Source organism: Coregonus clupeaformis, chromosome 26 (assembly GCF_020615455.1).
Source record: "Coregonus clupeaformis isolate EN_2021a chromosome 26, ASM2061545v1, whole genome shotgun sequence".
NCBI lineage: Eukaryota > Metazoa > Chordata > Actinopteri > Salmoniformes > Salmonidae > Coregonus > Coregonus clupeaformis.
The window spans coordinates 13,740,012-13,758,432 of record NC_059217.1 but is presented as its reverse complement, the minus strand read 5'-3'; the positions used below and the strand labels follow the sequence as shown (position 1 = coordinate 13,758,432).

At 45.8% G+C, this 18,421-nt stretch overlaps 1 pseudogene; it reads left to right on the top strand.

Annotated features, from left to right (window-relative positions):
• On the top strand, nt 1-17,858 carry LOC123481307 (annotated as a pseudogene).
• The last annotated feature ends 563 nt before the right edge of the window (nt 17,859-18,421 follow it).

The window sequence follows — 18,421 nt, the reverse complement described above, 5'->3', positions numbered from 1 at the left end:
ATGGCAATGTGGATACTTGTCGCCTCTCTAATATTAGGCCTTCAAACTGGTGAGTTTCCTCAATATATAAGTAAAGGACCAATGTAGGCCCTTTATAATAAATGAAATATTTTAATCAGCCCATGTTCTTTCATATTCATTCCTTTTGTATTATAAAACAGTAGGCCTAATAGCCGACCAGGATACATTTGAATAAAGGTTTGGTTTACATTATTTTCAAAATATTTTTTAACATATACACTACCAGTCAAAAGTTTAGACACACCTACGCATTGAAGTGTTTTTATTTATTGTTGCTATTTTTTCACATTGTAGAATAATAGTGAAGACATCAAAACTATGAAATAACACATATGGAATCATGTAGTAACCAAAAAAGTGTTAAACAAATCAAAATATATTTGAGATTTGAGATTCTTCAAATAGCCACCCATCAACTTCGCACAGAAAGAGGAAGGCATATCAAGTAAATCTGTTCACTGCTTCATACAGATGAAGTCGGAATTTTACATACACCTTAGCCAAATACATTTAAACTCAGTTTTTCACAATTCCTGACATTTAATCCTAGTAAAAATTCCCTGTCTTAGGTCAGATAGGATCACCACTTTATTTTAAGAATGTGAAATGTCAGAATAATAGTAGAGAAAATTATTTATTTCAGCTTTTATTTCTTTCATCACATTTGCAGTGGGTCAGAACTTTACATACACTCAATTAGCATTTGATAGCATTGCACGTTTCAGGTAGACTTCCACAAGCTTCCCACAATAATTTGGGTGAATTTTGACCCATTCCTCCTGACAGAGCTGGTGTAACTGAGTCAGGTTTTTAGGCTTCCTTGCTCGCACACACTTTTTCAGTTCTGCCCACAACTTTTCTATAGGATTGAGGTCAGGGCTTTCTGATGGCCACTCCAATACCTTGACTTTGTTGTCCTTAAGCCATTTTGCCACAACTTTGGAAGTATGCTTGGGGTCTTTGTCCATTTGGAAGACCCATTTACGACCAAGCTTTAACTTCCTGACTGATGTCTTGAGATGTTGCTTCAATATATCCACCAAATGTTCCTTCCTCATGATACCATCTATTTTGTGAAGTGCATCAGTCCCTCCTGCAGCAAAGCACCCCCACAGAATGATGCTGCCACCCCCGTGCTTCAGGGTTGGGATTGTGTTCTTCGGCTTGCAAAGAACACCCTTTTTCCTCCAAACATAACGATGGTCATTATGGCCAAACAGTTCTATTTTTGTTTCATTAGAGCAGAGGACATTTCTCCATAAAGTACGATCTTTGTCCCCATGTGCAGTTGCAAACCGTAGTCAGGCTTTTTTTTGGCGGTTTTGGAGCAGTGGTTTCTTCCTTGCTGAGCGGCCTTTCAGGTTATGTCGATATAGGACTCGTTTTACTGTGGATATAGATACTTTTGTACCAGTTTCCTCCAGCATCTTCACAAGGTCCTTTGCTGTTGTTCTGGGATTGATTTGCACTTTTCGCACCAAAGTACGTTAATCTCTAGGATACAGAACGAGTCTCCTTCCTGAGCGGTATGGCGGCTGCGTGGTCCCATGGTGTTTATACTTGCGTACTATTGTTTGTACAGATGAACGTGGTACGTTCGTGGTTTGGAAATTGCTTCCAAGGATGAACCAGACTTGTGGAGGTCTACCATTTTTTTTCTGAGGTCTTGGCTGATTTCTTTTGATTTTCCCATGATGTCAAGCAAAGAGGCACTGAGTTTGAAGGTAGGCCTTGAAATACATCCACAGGTGCACATCTAATTGACTCAAATGATGTCAATTAGCCTATCAGAAGCATATAAAGCCATGACATCATTTTCTGGAAATTTCCAAGCTGTTTAAAGGCACAGTCAACTTACTGTATGTAAACTTCTGACCCACTGGAATTGTGAAACAGTGAATTATAAGTGAAATAATCTGTCTGTAAACAATTGTTGGAAAAATTACTTGTGTCATGCACAAAGTAGATGTCCTAACCGTCTTGCCAAAACTATAGTTTGTTAACAAGAAATTTGTGGAGTGGTTGAAAAACGAGTTTTAATGACTCCAACCTATGTGTATGTAAACTTCTGACTTCAACTGTATGTAAGTTGGTGATTTACTAGAGATTCAAGTAACTTATTTAATGCACCTGAAATGCACTTACAATAACATAGATTGTGGAGCGAGAGACCCATTTAACTCAGAGTACTTCACCCCTCATCCTGTAAGCTGGCATGCATAAGACTAAATTGGTTGATAATTATTTGAAATGATAAGTCAAATCCTATTAAAGGGGTCAAGGTCATATCCCTGACAACGTCAACTTATCCCCTAGCAAATCACTGTCACCCTAACACTGACCCCTGACCTCAACAGGAGAGGGCACCACCTACTATGCGGTTGCCGTGGTGTAGAAGACAAACCCGAGCATTAACATCAATCATCCTGAAAAGCAGGAAGACGTGTCACACAGGGAAGGGCTGTACCGCCGGCTGGAACATGCCTCTGGGATACCTCATTGACCAGGGCAAGATGTCTCCATGGGCTGTGACATCCCACAGGGTAGAACGCACGCAAACACACACACACACACACTCACACTCTACACTGTAGGTGCTCTGGAAACCAAAACACTAAACTGTGTGTGGTGTGTTTCCTCCAAGGGGTGGCAGATTTCTTAAATGCCAGCTGTATCCCTGGGTCACAGGGGGACCCACTCTCCCTTTGCCAGCTGTGTAAAGGCAACGGAGCTGGACAGTTCATATGTGACAAGACTGAAAATGAGAGATACTACGCTTACAACGGTGCCTTCAGGTAAAGTAACCCTCTCATGCTGATAATGTGCAGCCTTTACGACTATACTCTCAGCGGTTAACCCACGGAATATGATTTCTATGTGTTAACCACTATACTGTGCTCTCTCTGTCTATCTCTCTCTCTCTTTCTTTCTCCCTTTGTCTCTCTCTCTCTGTGTGTCTCTCTCTCTCTCTCTGAGACAGATGCTTGGCTGAAGATGCAGGGGATGTGGCCTTCGTGAAGCACACCACAGTGGCGGAGAACACAGACGATAGGCTGAGCTCTTCTCTATCCTCCCAAACCCTCCTTCCCTCTGCCCTCCACCTCCTCTGCCCCCTGTTGTTGTATAACTGTATAACCCTGTGTCTGTTTTTTCCTGCTGTGTTCGGACTACGAGCTGCTGTGTAGAGACGGGACCAGGGCCCCAGTGAGAGAATACCACCGGTGCCACCTGGTCAGGGTGCCAGCCAGGGGCATCGTGGTCAAATCTGACATCAGTGGCACAGCGGTCTACGACATGCTGACCGAGGGACTGGTGGGTATTCTTCATTACATTTTTATTTTTTGTCAGATTTATTTTTTGTTCTGTGTTGTGTTTTATATATAGTATGGTCTGGCTGTTTCTCGCTATGGCAAAGACACTCTTGAGACGTAGTCAGAGGTACGCTGGTCTTGTTGTCTAGATAACCCTGGTTTAATACTGTTTTTTTTATCAGAAGAAGTCAGGTTTCCCCATCTTTCAGCCGGGCGAGTTCGGCGATAATTTGCTGTTCAGTGATTCGTCCACAAAGTTCCTGGCGGTGGAGTCTGATGATCCTAAGGTGTGGTTGGGCCCCATCTACCACAGCACTCTCAAAATCATGGACTGCATCCCAAAGGGTGAGACGACCTCTCACTTTACCTCCCTCTCTCTCTCTTTATCTCTCTCTCTCTGCCACCCTCTCTGCCTCCATCTCTCTCTCTCTCTCTCTCTCTCTCTCTCTCTCTCTCACTCTCTCTCTTTCTCACTGTCCATGTTTGTTTGTATTAAACTGACTATGGTCCTTTCTGTGTGTGTGTGTGCAAAGATGCCCCAGTTCCTGCGTTGGTGTGTGTTGTCCAGCGGTGAGCAGCAGAAGTGTGCAGACATGTCCGAGGCCTTCAGCGCCAAGTCTCTGCTTCCCAGTATCCAGTGTGTGATGGGATCGTCAGTGGAAAACTGCATGAAGAAATTCCAGGTAAAACAGACACTACATTTACGTTTTACTTTTATTTAAAGGGACACTTCAACACTTTTTAACCACATATTCATTATCTCCAACACCATACCAGCCTCTTCATGTGAAAACAGTGATTTTTTATCTGATGAGATAACTAATGAATTGAACTCTTATGTATGTGGAATAGTTCCAAAAGTACAAACCCAACCCATCTGTCACTTCAGGCCGGCTCAATCAGACTCTCAAAGTATTAGAAAGAAACAAATACAATGTGAACCCAAGTCTGGTAGACTCACAGGGCTCTTTCTACATGGGCTGTTGAAAGAGACTAGGGTGTAGGAAACTTATATCTCTGATATCCTTCCCTTGTGTGTGTTTGTAGAATAAAGAAGGAGATGCCATCACCCTGGATGGAGGTTACATCTACACAGCAGGGAAGACCTATGGGCTGGTGCCTGTTGCTTGGGAGAGCTACACAGGTAGGACCCCTCCACCACCAATTAAACCAAGCAGAAACGGACATGTCCTCAATACTACGTTTTGCTTAAAACAGCAGTCAGCAGTAGAAACAATAACAAAGCAGCCTCCCCACCCCTGGTTCGGTAAAAAGCTGAGGGGTGGGGCTGGAGAAATGTAATCACTCTCAAATTCATAGACAGAGCTATGGATTCAAGGATTGACCATCCATGATATCAACATGATAGTTTAACCATGTTTTGAGGCTGTATAGTGTTTGTTTGTACAAACCCAACCCGTAACATTGCAAAAATCAGAAATGTTCTGTCCAAAAATGATGCAGAAAAATTAATCCATGCATTTGTTACTTCTAGGTTAGACTACTGCAATGCTCTACTTTCCGGCTACCCGGATAAAGCACTAAATAAACTTCAGTTAGTGCTAAATACGGCTGCTAGAATCCTGACTAGAACCAAGAAATTTGATCATATTACTCCAGTGCTAGCTTCCCCTACACTGGCTTCCTGTTAAGGCAAGGGCTGATTTCAAGGTTTTACTGTTAACCTATAAAGCGTTACATGGGCTTGCTCCTACCTATCTTTCCGAGTTGGTCCTGCCGTACATACCAGTACGTACGCTTACGGTCACAAGACGCAGGCCTCCTAATTGTCCCTAGAATTTCTAAGCAAACAGCGGGAGGCAGGGCTTTCTCCTATAGATCTCCATTTTTATGGAACAGTCTGCCTACCCATGTGAGAGACGCAGACTCGGTCTCAACCTTTAAGTCTTTACTGAAGACTTATCTCTTCAGTAGGTCATATGATTGAGTGTAGTCTGGCCCAGGAGTGTGAAGGTGAACGGAAAGGCTCTGGAGCAACGAACAGCCCTTGCTGTCTCTGCCAGGCCGGTTCCCCTCTCTCCACTGGGGTTCTCTGCCTCTAACCCTGTTACAGGGGCTGAGTCACTGGCTTGCTGGTGCTCTTTCATGCCGTCCCTAGGAGGGGTGCGTCACTTGAGTGGGTTGAGTTACTGACGTGATCTTCCTGTCTGGGTTGGCGCCCCTTGGTTTGTGCTGTGGTGAGACCTCTGTGGGCTATACTCGGCCTTGTCTCAGGATTGTAAGTTGGTGGTTGAGGATATCCCTCTAGTGGTGCGGGGGCTGTGCTTTGGCAGAGTGGGTGGGGTTATATCCTTCCTGTTTGGCCCTGTCCGGGGTTTCTTCGGATGGGGCCACAGTGTCTCCGGACCGCTCCTGTCTCAGCCTCCAGTATTTATGCTGCAGTAGTTTATGTGTCGGGGGGCTGGGGTTAGTTGGTTATACCTGGAGTACTTCTCCTGTCTTATCCAGTGTCCTGTGTGAATTTAAGTATGCTCTCTCTAATTCTCTCGTTCTCTCTTTCTCTCTGAGAACCTGAGCCCTAGGACCATACGTCAGGACTACCGGGCATGCTGACACCTTGCTGTCCAAAGTCCGCCTGGCCTTGCTGCTATTCCAGTTTCAACTGTTCTGCCTCGGTACGAAACCCCTACCTGTCCCAGACCTGCTGTTTTCAACTCTTAATGATCGGCTATGAAAAGCCAACTGAGAGACCTGAGCCCTAGGACCATACGTCGGGACTACCGGCCGTGGTGACTCCTTGCTGTCCCCAGTCCGCCTGGCCTTGCTGCTATTCCAGTTTCAACTGTTCTGCCTGCGGTTATGGAACCCCTACCTGTCCCAGACCTGCTGTTTTCAACTCTTAATGATCGGCTATGAAAAGCCAACTGAGATTTATTCCTGATTATTATTTGACCATGCTTGTCACTTATGAACATTTTTGAACATCTTGGCATGGTTCTGTTATAATCTCCACCCGGCACAGCCAGAAGAGGACTGGCCACCCCTCATAGCCTGGTTCCTCTCTAGGTTTCTTCCTAGGTTTTGGCCTTTCTAGGGAGTTTTTCCTAGCCACCGTGCTTCTACACCTGCATTACTAGCTGTTTGGGGTTTTAGGCTGGGTTTCTGTACAGCACTTCGAGATATTAGCTGATGTACGAAGGGCTATATAAAATAAAATTGATTGATTGATTGATTGTTTGTATTTTCTTTGTTTACAAACATTGGAGTAAAACAAAGCTTATATTTTGGGTTCTGATGCGGTACGACAGTTGAACTAAGGCATTTATAAGTTATATTCTTCAAGAATCAATGGGTACATATCATTCAGTTATAGGTCCAAAAATGGATGTAGCAACGGCTGATTGCCCCTTTAAAGGCTCAATGCAGCATTTTTTATATCAATATCAAATTATTTCTGGGTAACATTTAAGTACCTTACTGTAATAGTTTTCCATTAAAATGTGCAAAAACAGCTTTTTAGCAAAAAAACTTTCTCAAGCAAGAATTTTGCTAGGACTGTCTGGGAGTGGTCTGAGTGGGGAGGGGAAAACTGAAAACTAGCTGTTATTGGCAAAGAGGTTTGGAACTGTCTTTGTTATTGGTCTATTAACCAATTTACCGCAAGGTGATTGTCACGAGTTGCTAAGCCAGAACCCAGAAGCAGACCAGGACAAGGTAAGTTGAAACGAAGGTGAGTGTTTATTACAAATTCAAGAGTGATGCTGAATAATCCAGGGAACAGAGCGGGCGGCGTTGATTAGTTGTTGGGGGTGCAGTGGTTGATCCCATCCTGGTTCGGCAGCCGCCGACCACCAGGCAGAGGTTGGATGAAGGTTCCGGACGGGTGACTGCAGATGGAACAAAACGGGGTAAGTAAGCAACAAACCAACAAGGTGCAAAAACAACAAAACTAACGCTAGGCTCTAAGACTGATACTCTGGTAAACCTACTGTTCATGGCCCTAACCATCCGGCAGGGAATGGATGTTAGGCCAGAGCCTAAGAAGGGTGATGATCAGGACCAGGTGTGCAGATTGCTGATGGGATGCAGGTGCGGAAATCAAGAGAGCTCCCCGGAGCGTTCCCCGAACCCTCGGGAAACTGGAGATCACGAACAGAAAACTAGTCACCAGACAGGACCCGACTCAGACTGCCGGGATCGTTACAGTACCCCCCCTCCGACGAACGCCACCGGGCGGGACTCCCCGGAGCGCCAGGATGGAGGCGGTGAAGTCACTGATGAGGTCAGCATCTAGGACCTGTCGCCGCGGAATCCAACTCCTCTCTTCAGGACCATACCCCTCCCAGTCCACGAGATACTGGAAACCCCGGCCCCGCCGTCTGGAATCCATGATCGACGACCGTGTAGGCAGGACCACCTCCGATCATCCGAGGAGGAGGAGGAGGAGGCGGAGGAGGCAACAGAGGACTGAGGAAAACAGGCTTGAGGCAGGAGACATGAAAGGTGGGATGGACTCTGAGCGTCCTCGGGAGTTTGAGTCGAACTGCCACCGGATTGATCACCTTCTCCACCACAAACGGACCAATGAACTTCGGTAACAACTTCCTAGACTCAGTCCGTAACGGAAGATCCCGTGTGGCCAACCAGACCCTATCTCCGATGGAATAGGTGGAGCGATCCGGCGACGATTCGCCTGGAGCTGATACCGGTCCGAAGCTCTAAGGAGTGCCTTTCTGGCCCGATGCCAGGTCCGGTGGCAAGCGACGAATATGGGCCTGAACAGAAGGCACTGAGAGCTCCCTTCTCCTGAGAAGGGAACAGGGGAGGTTGGTAGCCATACAGGCACTGGAAGGGAGACATCCCAGTGGCAGATGTAGGGAGAGTATTGTGGGCATACTCAACCCAAGGCAACTGAGAGACCCAGGAGGTGGGGTTGGAAGAGACCAGGCAGCGTAGCGTGGATTCCATCTTCTGGTTGGCTCTCCCGCCTGACCATTGGATTGGGGGTGAAAACCAGATGTGAGATTGACTGTAGCTCCAATGGCCAAACAGAAGGACTTCCAGACAGCAGAGGTAAACTGAGGGCCACGGGTCGGAAACGATATCACTGGGCAAACCGTGGACCCTGAAAACCTCCCTAACCAGGATCTCGGACGTCTCCGAGGCAGAGGGAAGCTTGGCAATTGGCACAAAGTGGGCGAACTTGCTGAATCTGTCCACGATAGTCAGAACGACCGTGTTCCCCTCGAAGCGGGCAACCCAGTGACGAAGTCCAGGGCCAGATGCGACCATGGTCGCCGGGGAATAGGAAGGGGGTGAAGTAGTCCAGAGCTGGGCCGATTGGTACTCTTATTCTGCTGCACACACTGGACAGGCAGCAACAAAACCCCGAGTATCCTCGGCCATGGCAGGCCACCAAAAAGCGTCTGCGAAGAAACGCCATTGTCCGAGCCACGCCAGGGTGACAAAGCCATCTTGCTGGCGTGGGACCATTTGAGGACAGCAGGACGAACCGACTCAGGCACAAACAACCGACCGGGTGGACCGTTACGGGACCGGGGCTGAGTCCGAAGGGCCGCCAGCACCTCCTCCTCAATCTTCCACATAACTGCTCCCACGACGCAGTTCCGGGGGGAGAATTGTCTCGGTCTTGGACCCACTCTCCTCCGTCTTGGAGAACATCCGGGACAAGGCGTCCCGCCTTGCCGTTCTTAGATCCAGGTCGGAACGTCAGGGAAAACTTGAATCGACCGAAAAACAACGCCCACCTGGCCTGGCGGGAGTTGAGACGTTTAGCCGATTGCACGTAAGCAAGATTCTTGTGGTCAGTCCAGACAATAAACGGTTGCTCCGCCCCCTCCAACCAGTGGCGCCACTCCTCCAAGGCAAGTTTCACCGCGAGAAGCTCCGGTTACCCACATCGTAATTCCTTCCGCAGGCGAAAGGCGAACAGAGTAGTAGGCGCAGGGATGGAGTTTACTGTCCGTGGAGCATCGCTGCGACAGGATGGCGCCAACTCCCACATCAGACGCGTCCACTTCAACGACGAACTGACGGGCCGTGTCCGGTTGAGAGAGAATCGGTGCGTTGGTGAATCGCCTCTTCAAATCCAGAAACGCTCGATCCGCCTCGGATTCCACTTGAAGGTCCTGATACTGGAAGTCAAGGCAGTTAACGGAGCGGCCACACGGCTGTAATCCCGGATGAATCTGCGGTAGAAATTCGCAAACCCCAAAAATCTCTGGAGCTGCAATCTCGTACCGGGCTGGGCCCATTCCAGAACCGCTCTAACCTTCTCCTGGTCCATCCTAATCTCTCCCCTGGAGATGATGTACCCGAGAAAAGGATGTCGTGTGGGCGTGAAACTCGCACTTCCGGCCTTCACGAACAGGCGATTCTCCAACAATCGCTGCAGAACCCTGCCGGACATGCTGGACGTGGTCGGAAGGTTCCTTCGAGAAGATCAGAATGTCATCCAGGTAAACAAACACAAAGAGACCGATCATATCTCTCAGGACGCCGTTCACCATACTCTGGAATACCGCTGGAGCATTGGTCAGTCCAAAACGGCATCACCTGATACTCGAAGTGACCCATCGGTGTATTGAAACCCGTCCAACCACTCGTCCCCCTCTCTGATCCGGACCATGTGATACGCATTGCGTAGGTCTAGCTTGGTGAACACCGTAGCACCCTGTAAGGAGTCGAAGGCAGAACTCATCAAGGGCAGGGGATACTTGTTCTTGACCGTGATGTCATTCAACCCCCGATAATCAATACACGGTCGAAGAGAGCCATCCTTCTTACCCACAAAGAAGAATCCTGCCCCAGGGGTGATGACGAGGACGAACGAGACCAGCAGCTAGGGACTCCTTGATGTAGGTCTCCCAAAGCCTCACGTTCAGGTCGGGAGATACTGTATAACCTTCCCTTGGGGTAGACAGCTCCAGGGAACAGGTTGATGGCACAATCATATGGTCGGTGGGGAGGGAGTGACAGAGCCTTCTGCTTACTGAACACTTCCCCCAAATCGTGATATGTCTCGGGAACCAGGGACAAATCTGGGGGTTTTAGCCTCAATCACCTGACTGGGAACCGAATGGGGGCAGGCAGTCTTGAGACAGTTAGCATGACAATCAAGGCTCCAACTCGTTACCTTGCCCGTCACCCAATCGAACGTGGGATTGTGTTCCTTCAGCCAGGGGTATCCAAGGACCAGAGGAACATGGGAAGACGCGGCAGAATGAAGAATGAAATCATCTCAGAATGATTCCCGACAACCGCATCTTAACCGGTTCAGTCCTCATCGTGATACGTACAGACTACTGCCGTTCAGAGTGGTAGCTTCAATGGCTTCCGGCAATTGCTCCTTGGAAAGCCCCAGCTGTTCCACCAACTTCGGCATCTAGAAAGCTTCCATCGGCACCTGAATCGATCAAAGCGTTAATCGCTAAGCTCTGATTCCTGTTCATAAGGGTAGCCGGGAAACGGGTCTGACAGGAGGTATCGAGAGGGTCGAAACTGGCTCGCTAAAAGTCCTCCCAACTTTAGCGAGCCGCGCAGTTTGACGACCCGACTGGAACCTGAGAAGCTGATCGGTTGGACGGAACCCATTGCTTCTCCCTCCCGCTCTCGGACTCGATTATCCACCCGAATAGACAAGGCTACCAAGCTGCTCCAGGTCACTAGGCTCCGGATAGGAGATCAACTCATCCTTGAGCTGCTCCGACAGACCCTGGTAAAAGGCCGCTTGCAGAGCCTCCTCATTCCACCCACTCTCCACAGCCAACGTCTTGAACTCGATCACGAAGTCGGCCCACGCTGCGAGTTCCTTGGCGAAGCGAAAACAGGCGCCTAGCTGCGTCCCTCCCTCGGACGGAATGGTCGAAGAGCTTCCTCATCTCGGCCGGTGAACCCCCTGGTATGAAGCCATGCAGGGATCCTGTCGTTCCCAAACGGCTGAAGCCCACTCCAGCGCTCGACCACGCAGCAACTCAATCACAAAGGCTATCCTAGCCTTGTCTGTGGCATAAGAGTAGGGCTGTAGATCGAACACTAATCCACACTGCATAAGGAAGGAACGGCATCTTCCCAGCTCCCCCCTCATATTTATCCGGCGCGGAACCTTGGGCTCACGGAAGGACACAGCTTCAGAAGCGGCAGGCGAGATGGGTGAAACCGGTAGTGGATCCTCCACCGGACACTTTGCGTTGGTTCTGGACCTCCGTAGACCGGTAGAAAGGTTCCGAACTGACAACGCGATCTCCTGTAGTACCGTGCTATGATGGCCCAACATCTTCTCCTGCTGGGTAATGGCATGGCGAACAGAGTCCAGGTCCGCTGGGGTTCATTACTGGCCGGATCGTTCTGTCACGAGTTGCTAAGCCAGAACCCAGAAGCAGACCAGGACAAGGTAAGTTGAAACGAAGGTGAGTGTTTATTACAAATTCAAGAGTGATGCTGAATAATCCAGGGAACAGAGCGGGCGGCGTTGATTAGTTGTTGGGGGTGCAGTGGTTGATCCCATCCTGTCGGCACCGCCCGACCACCAGGCAGAGGTTGGATGAAGGTTCCGGACGGGTGACTGCAGATGGAACAAAGCGGGGGTAAGTAAGCAACAAACCAACAAGGTGCAAAAACAACAAAACTAACGCTAGGCTCTAAGACTGATACTCTGGTAAACCTACTGTTCATGGCTAACGATCCGGCAGGGAATGGATGTTAGGCCAGAGCCTAAGAAGGGTGATGATCAGGACCAGGTGTGCAGATTGCTGATGGGATGCAGGTGCGGAAATCAAGAGAGCTCCCGGAGCGTTCCCGAACCCTCGGGAAACTGGAGATCACGAACAGAAAAACTAGTCACCAGACAGGACCCGACTCAGACTGCCGGGATCGTTACAGTGATGTCACTATGGAAAGTCGAAACTCCCGCCCCTTGCAAACCTGCTGAATAGAAGGTCCTGTGTAGACTGTATTTTCAACCAGCAATTATTAGGAAATAATACTGATCAGCATTTTTCACACTTTTACACTATTAGTTTCATCAACTGTTGTACAATATGATATAAAACACACTTCTGCTGCTCACCGCTGGAAAAAACACACCAACGCAGGAACTGGGCCTTTAAGTTCCTTCCACACATATGGGGTTTGATCATGTGATGATTTGCTGCAAATCAAATTGCCTTTTGGGACAATAACTAAACACACAATAAACCCTCTTCCTCTTTTCCTCTTTCCCCTCCTCCTCCTACCTCTTCCTTCTTCTCCTGCTCCTCCTCTCTCTCATAGGGGACAGTGATGGCAGTATTTACTATGCCGTGGCGGTAGTGAAGAAGTCCAACCGTGATATCACCAAGCTGGAGGACCTGAGGGGGCTGAGCTCCTGTCACACTGGCTATGGCCGTACCGCCGGCTGGAACATCCCCATAGGCCTGCTCATAGAGAAAGGCCTCTTCAGACCCGCACAGTGCCAGATACCACAGGGTAGGTCATAAACCAGGGTGTGTGTCTCATGTGTGTGTGTGCATGGAAGCGTGTGTGTTCATCTTACTTTCCTACTGTCTGTCTGACCCTCTCTGTCTCCTTCTGTCCACCTCAGCCGCTGGAGTTTTCTTTAAGAACAGCTGTGTCCCTGGTGCCAATCTGCCTGGTTTCCCTGACAACCTGTGTGGCCTATGTGTTGGGGACAGCAGCGGGCAGAACAAGTGTGAGAAAGGCAAGGACCTGTTTGACGGATATGATGGAGCTTTCAGGTACAGTACATCTCACAACTTAATGGTACACTTAAAGAGTTTGGCTCAGACATAGATTTAGACATAGAGATTTAGAGTTATATAACAGGCACCAAAATGTGCCAAGACAATTCCATTGCAGTTATAACACCAATTACAGTGTTATATTCAATGAGTGTATGCCAAACTATGTACATGTTTATTGGCTCTGGTTTGGTGCAATGTTGGATAGGGAACATACTAGGAATAGATAGCGTCATTGACTTTCATACAATGTTTGTTCATTTGAATCAGGTGTTTGGCCAAGGGAGATGGAGAGGTAGCCTTCATCAAACACACCACTGTCTTCCAGAACACTGATGGTAAGTGTGTGTGTGTGTGTGTGTGTGTGTGTGTGTGTGTGTGTGTGTGTGTGTGTGTGTGTGTGTGTGTGTGTGTGTGTGTGTCAGAGTTATTATAATAAACTAAAACTGAAACTAAAACGAAAACTAATCATGAAAAAACGATTTAGTAAACTGAAATAAATCATTAATAAATCCGTTTGAAAAACTAAACTATACTGAAACTATTATCTTTGACTCCAAAACTAACTACACTAAAATGAAAACCATCATGAATAATGTTCAGTTTTAGTTTTTTGGGGGCAGAATTTCTGATGGGGTTTTCAGCTTTTTTTCTAATGGGGTTTTCAAGCTTCTGAATTTGGCGGGTCACATTGAGATTTAATTTATAATTTAAAGGTAGACTCAGTGAAATGTTGTTGCCACGAGCAGCACCTGCAGATATTGGGTGCGTTTGAGTGGTAAAGCTAAAGCATCCGACTGTAGACGAAAGTCAAGGAGTAAAGTCAGGCTGGGTTGCATCTGCGACAGCCAAAAGTCAGACACTATTGTTGTTTCAAAAAGCAAGGCTCAGATCAATATGACAGTGTTCCCATTGTTTATAAAGGTTTTTCTTTATAATGTTGAAATAAACATGTATCTAACCCCATATCACATACTCACAAACTGAAATCATAGTATAATATTATGTGTGTACACATTGTACAATCAATCAGTGTGAGAGAGACTAAAATATCACATTTATTTGCATACATCCACTGTACACATAAATCACAGTAAATTGGTTTCTGTTTCAATCATGTCTTTGGTCACGTTTCCGTCAAACAAAAACACCCTAATAATGCAGGCGATGGCTGCAGGATGAAGTCGGTGAGAGCAACTACAGAAACTTGCGATCGACTGCAGTTAAAACTTCATGGCCTTTGATCACATAATTTGTGCAAAGTTAATGTCGGCATGTACAGTGGCTTGCGAAAAGTATTCACCCCCTTGGCATTTTTCCTATTTTGTTGCCTTACAACCTGGAATTCAAATGGATTTTTGGGGGTTTGTATCATTGATTTACACAGCATGCCTACCACTTTGAAGATGCAAAATATTTTTTCTTGTGAAACAAACAAGAAATAAGACAAAAAAACTGAAAACTTGAGCATGCATAATTATTCCCCCCCCCAAAGTCAATACTTTGTAGAGCCACCTTTTGCAGCAATTACAGTTCTCTCTGCTACCGCACGGCAAGCGGTACCGGAGTGCCAAGTCTAGGTCCAAAAGACTTCTCAACAGCTTCTACCCCCAAGCCATAAGACTCCTGAACAGCTAATCATGGCTACCCAGACTATTTGCACTGCCCCCACCCCATCTTTTTACGCTGCTGCTACTCTGTTAATTATTTATGCATAGTCACTTTAACTCTACCCACATGTACATATTACTTCAACTACCTCAACTAGCCGGTGCCCCCACATTTGACTCTGCACCGGTACCCCCTGTATATATAGCCTCCCTACTGTTATTTTATTTTACTTCTGCTCTTTTTTTCTCAACACTTTTTTGTTGTTGTTCTATTTTACTTTTTTATAAAAAAAATAAATGCACTGTTGGTTAAGGGTTAGGGTTAGGGTTAGATAAGATAACAAAATACAAACAAAAAAAACATGTGATTTCTATTTATTTTTTTGTTCCATTATCTTTGAAATGCAAGAGAAAGGCCACAATATACTATTGCAGATTAGGCGTAATTTAGATTTTGGCCACTAGAAAGCAGAAGTGTGTGTGCAAAGTTTCAGCTTGATTCAGTGAAGCATTGCAATACTGGACTATCTTGTATCAGGTCTGCCCAAATGCGCGAATTGGTCAATTGACACATTTTCAAGTACATAACTATAGAGAACATACAAAAATGAAATGGTAACACAAAATGTAAGTTTACACACTCCCAGGAATGTCATACATGATGGATCATTAGCTTATACACTAATTTCACACATCTAGATGGCCGGGCGGGGTGGGTGTGGAGCCAGAGACAGTAGGGGTTCAAACTGTAGAACCCAGTTCCTACATTTGAATATAAAAATGGATTTTATCAAACAAAACTATGCTACATTTTATCTCTGGGACTCTCAGGATGACAAATCAGAGCAAGATTACTGAATGTGAGTATATTATTTACCTTCAGAGGTAAATGTATCAATTCAGGTGCCGTGATAAGTTTTTTTGTTGTTGTGCACTCTCCTCAAACAATTGCATGGTATTTTTTTCATTGTAATAGCTTCTGTAAATTGTACAGTGCAGTTATATGAACAAGAATTTAAGCTTTCTGCCCATATAAGACATGTCTATGTCCTGGAAAGTTTGCTGTTAATTACAACAGTCATGCAAATCACATTGGCGCACGTTAGCTCAACCGTCTGGGACACCGATCCCGAGAGGGTTAACAGAAGACAGGTCCAATCGGGTCCAGTTGGTAAATCTATGTTAATTGCACATACCCGAGACCCGTGGCAATAATATCAGACCGGACCCAGATCCGAGACAAAAGTCACCGGTCTGTTGGACCCGTGGAGACCTCTACTTCACGCTGCTAGCACGTGGTAGCTACGGGACCAAAACAGTAGAGAAGTTTAGCCTCACACTTCTACGCTCCTGAGCCCTATACTACATACCTGGTTTGAGGAGTTAGCGAGGTAACTTTGGTCAACTCTGAGTTCAACTAGGATTACTGGTACCACTAAAGTGGTTCACCTTTAAGGCAAGTACCAACACATTTATACAGAACAAACCTGCTCCGGGACAGGCTAACTCATGGCTAACTCCATTTATACTAAATGAAGTGTCTGAGCCACGAAGTTGAGGCCCAATGAAAGCAGATTCCTCCTTCTCGCATCATCCTTCTTTTGAGAAAGACTGATAAAATATTTTATGAATAATTTGTTTTGTGTGTAAAAAAATTGTCATGTTAAAATACCTATCACATTTAGTAATGACAGAATGCATTGGAAACTTCACACACAATAAAACTTTTGTATGACTTCTCGAAATGAGTGGGGGAAAAGGTGCCTAGCAGTAACGAAAGGTTGCTGGTTTGAATCCCACGCTAACAAGGTGAAAAATCTGCTATTGTGTCCTTGAGCAAGGCACTTAACACTAATTTGCTCTAGGGGTGCCGTACTACTAAGGCTGGCCCTGTAAAACAACACATTTCTACTTTGTTTTACTATGACTGACTCTGTAAACAACACATTTCACTGCACCTATCCGTGTATGTGACAATAGAAAACATATATTTTTATAATTTTTATTAACGATACGTAATAATATAAAGACTGCACTTCTAAAAGCCTATTTCACATCATAGCCAGCTGAAATTGAACGATAACTTTTCTTTCGTTTTGATTTTCGCACAAATGAAAAGGTGGCACTGACTCTCCCATGGATTGATGTTGCAGCATTGTCTCAGTGAAGAGTTCAGCATTCGACTAGCCACGTGTGACATGCACACGCAGTTACAAGCCTGCTAGATTTAGCGGCAGGCGGACAAGCAATATCCACCGTCGTAATACGAATGAAGCCTGAGCTGGAATGTGAAGCTAACTGAAGCTGGCTAGCTTTAGAAAACCCTGAGTAGGGGCTCCATATGATCCACATCACGGAAATTCAGCTTTACGGTGTAATTTAAATTTTAAAATGTTCCCGCTTTACCGGAGACTGCATTTACGGAAACGCTGCTTATGTCAGCAAAATCAGAAATTACTTTAAAAATTTATATCGCAGAATCTGTAAATTGACATCCCAAAAAACACAAAAACTAAACACATAAATGGCTAACCTTCCACATATAGGCTTCTTTGAGGCCCCTAACACTAAAACTAAAACTGAAACTAAATAATATAAAAACGTCAAACAAAATAACATGTTTTTATCAAACTTAAACATAATAAAAACTAGTAAACTGGATCTGAAAACTAACTGAAAATGAACTGCATTTCTAATGAAAATCTTAAAACTAATATATACAGTTGAAGTTGGAAGTTTACATACACCTTAGCCAAATACATTTAAACTCAGTTTTTCACAATTCCTGACATTTAATCCTAGTAAAATTCCCTGTCTTAGGTCAGTTAGGATCACCACTTTATTTTAAGAATGTGGAAATGTCTGAATAATAGTAGTGTTACGGTGTGACATGTTTTTTCTTTCTCCCAATCTTCCTTTGTGGTGTCTGTGGATCAGAGTGGTTGTTCTGTTTGTGTGTTCTGGTCATTACAGGTGTGCTGAGTTGCGGCTGACGATGGTGGGCGTGGCTTGGGTCCGGAGTCCTGGCAGCTGTGGCTGATTGACTAGAGTATAAACTGTTTGCCATGTGAGCTCGAGAGGAAGAGGGGGTACTTTTGTTTGGCTGAGGATTTGGTTATTTTAATGTATCTTTGTTTGTGTTCCAGCCTGTCATCTTCCACCCTACCTGGGTCCTGGAGAAGGGAAAGGTAGTTCTGCCCATGGGTGTACATTCACACGTAGATAACCCACTGTTTTACACACTAGGTTAGCCGAGGCGGGTGTCACCCCTGTATTTGTGGTAACAGGTAGGAAAGCTGGTTAAGGGTTAGAGTGTGATAGGAAGGATTAGGTGTGTAGAAGAGAAGGGACCTTTTGTTTATTTTCATTACTTGGACCCCGATCCCAAACATTCCCTTCTCTTACCTTCCTGGTTTGTTTGATTGGTTTTTGTTTTATTTACTGTTTCTTTATGGGTGTTGTATAATTCTGTTTAATTACTCTACTAAACGTCCCTGAGGGCTAACATTGAGTTCTGCTTGTTGTGTCTGGTTATTTTAGTTCGTTACACCCCACATTTCTTCCCCATCCATCTAGTTTACATTGTGTGCGCAGGCACGGGCATTTACGTCTCCTCCTCAGACGATCTACACCCAAGGAGAACGTAACAGAGAGAATTATTTATTTCAGCTTTTATTTCTTTCATCAACATTCCCAGTGGATCAGAAGTTTACATACACTCAATTAGTATTTTGTAGTGTAGTATCTTAAACAGTCTAGA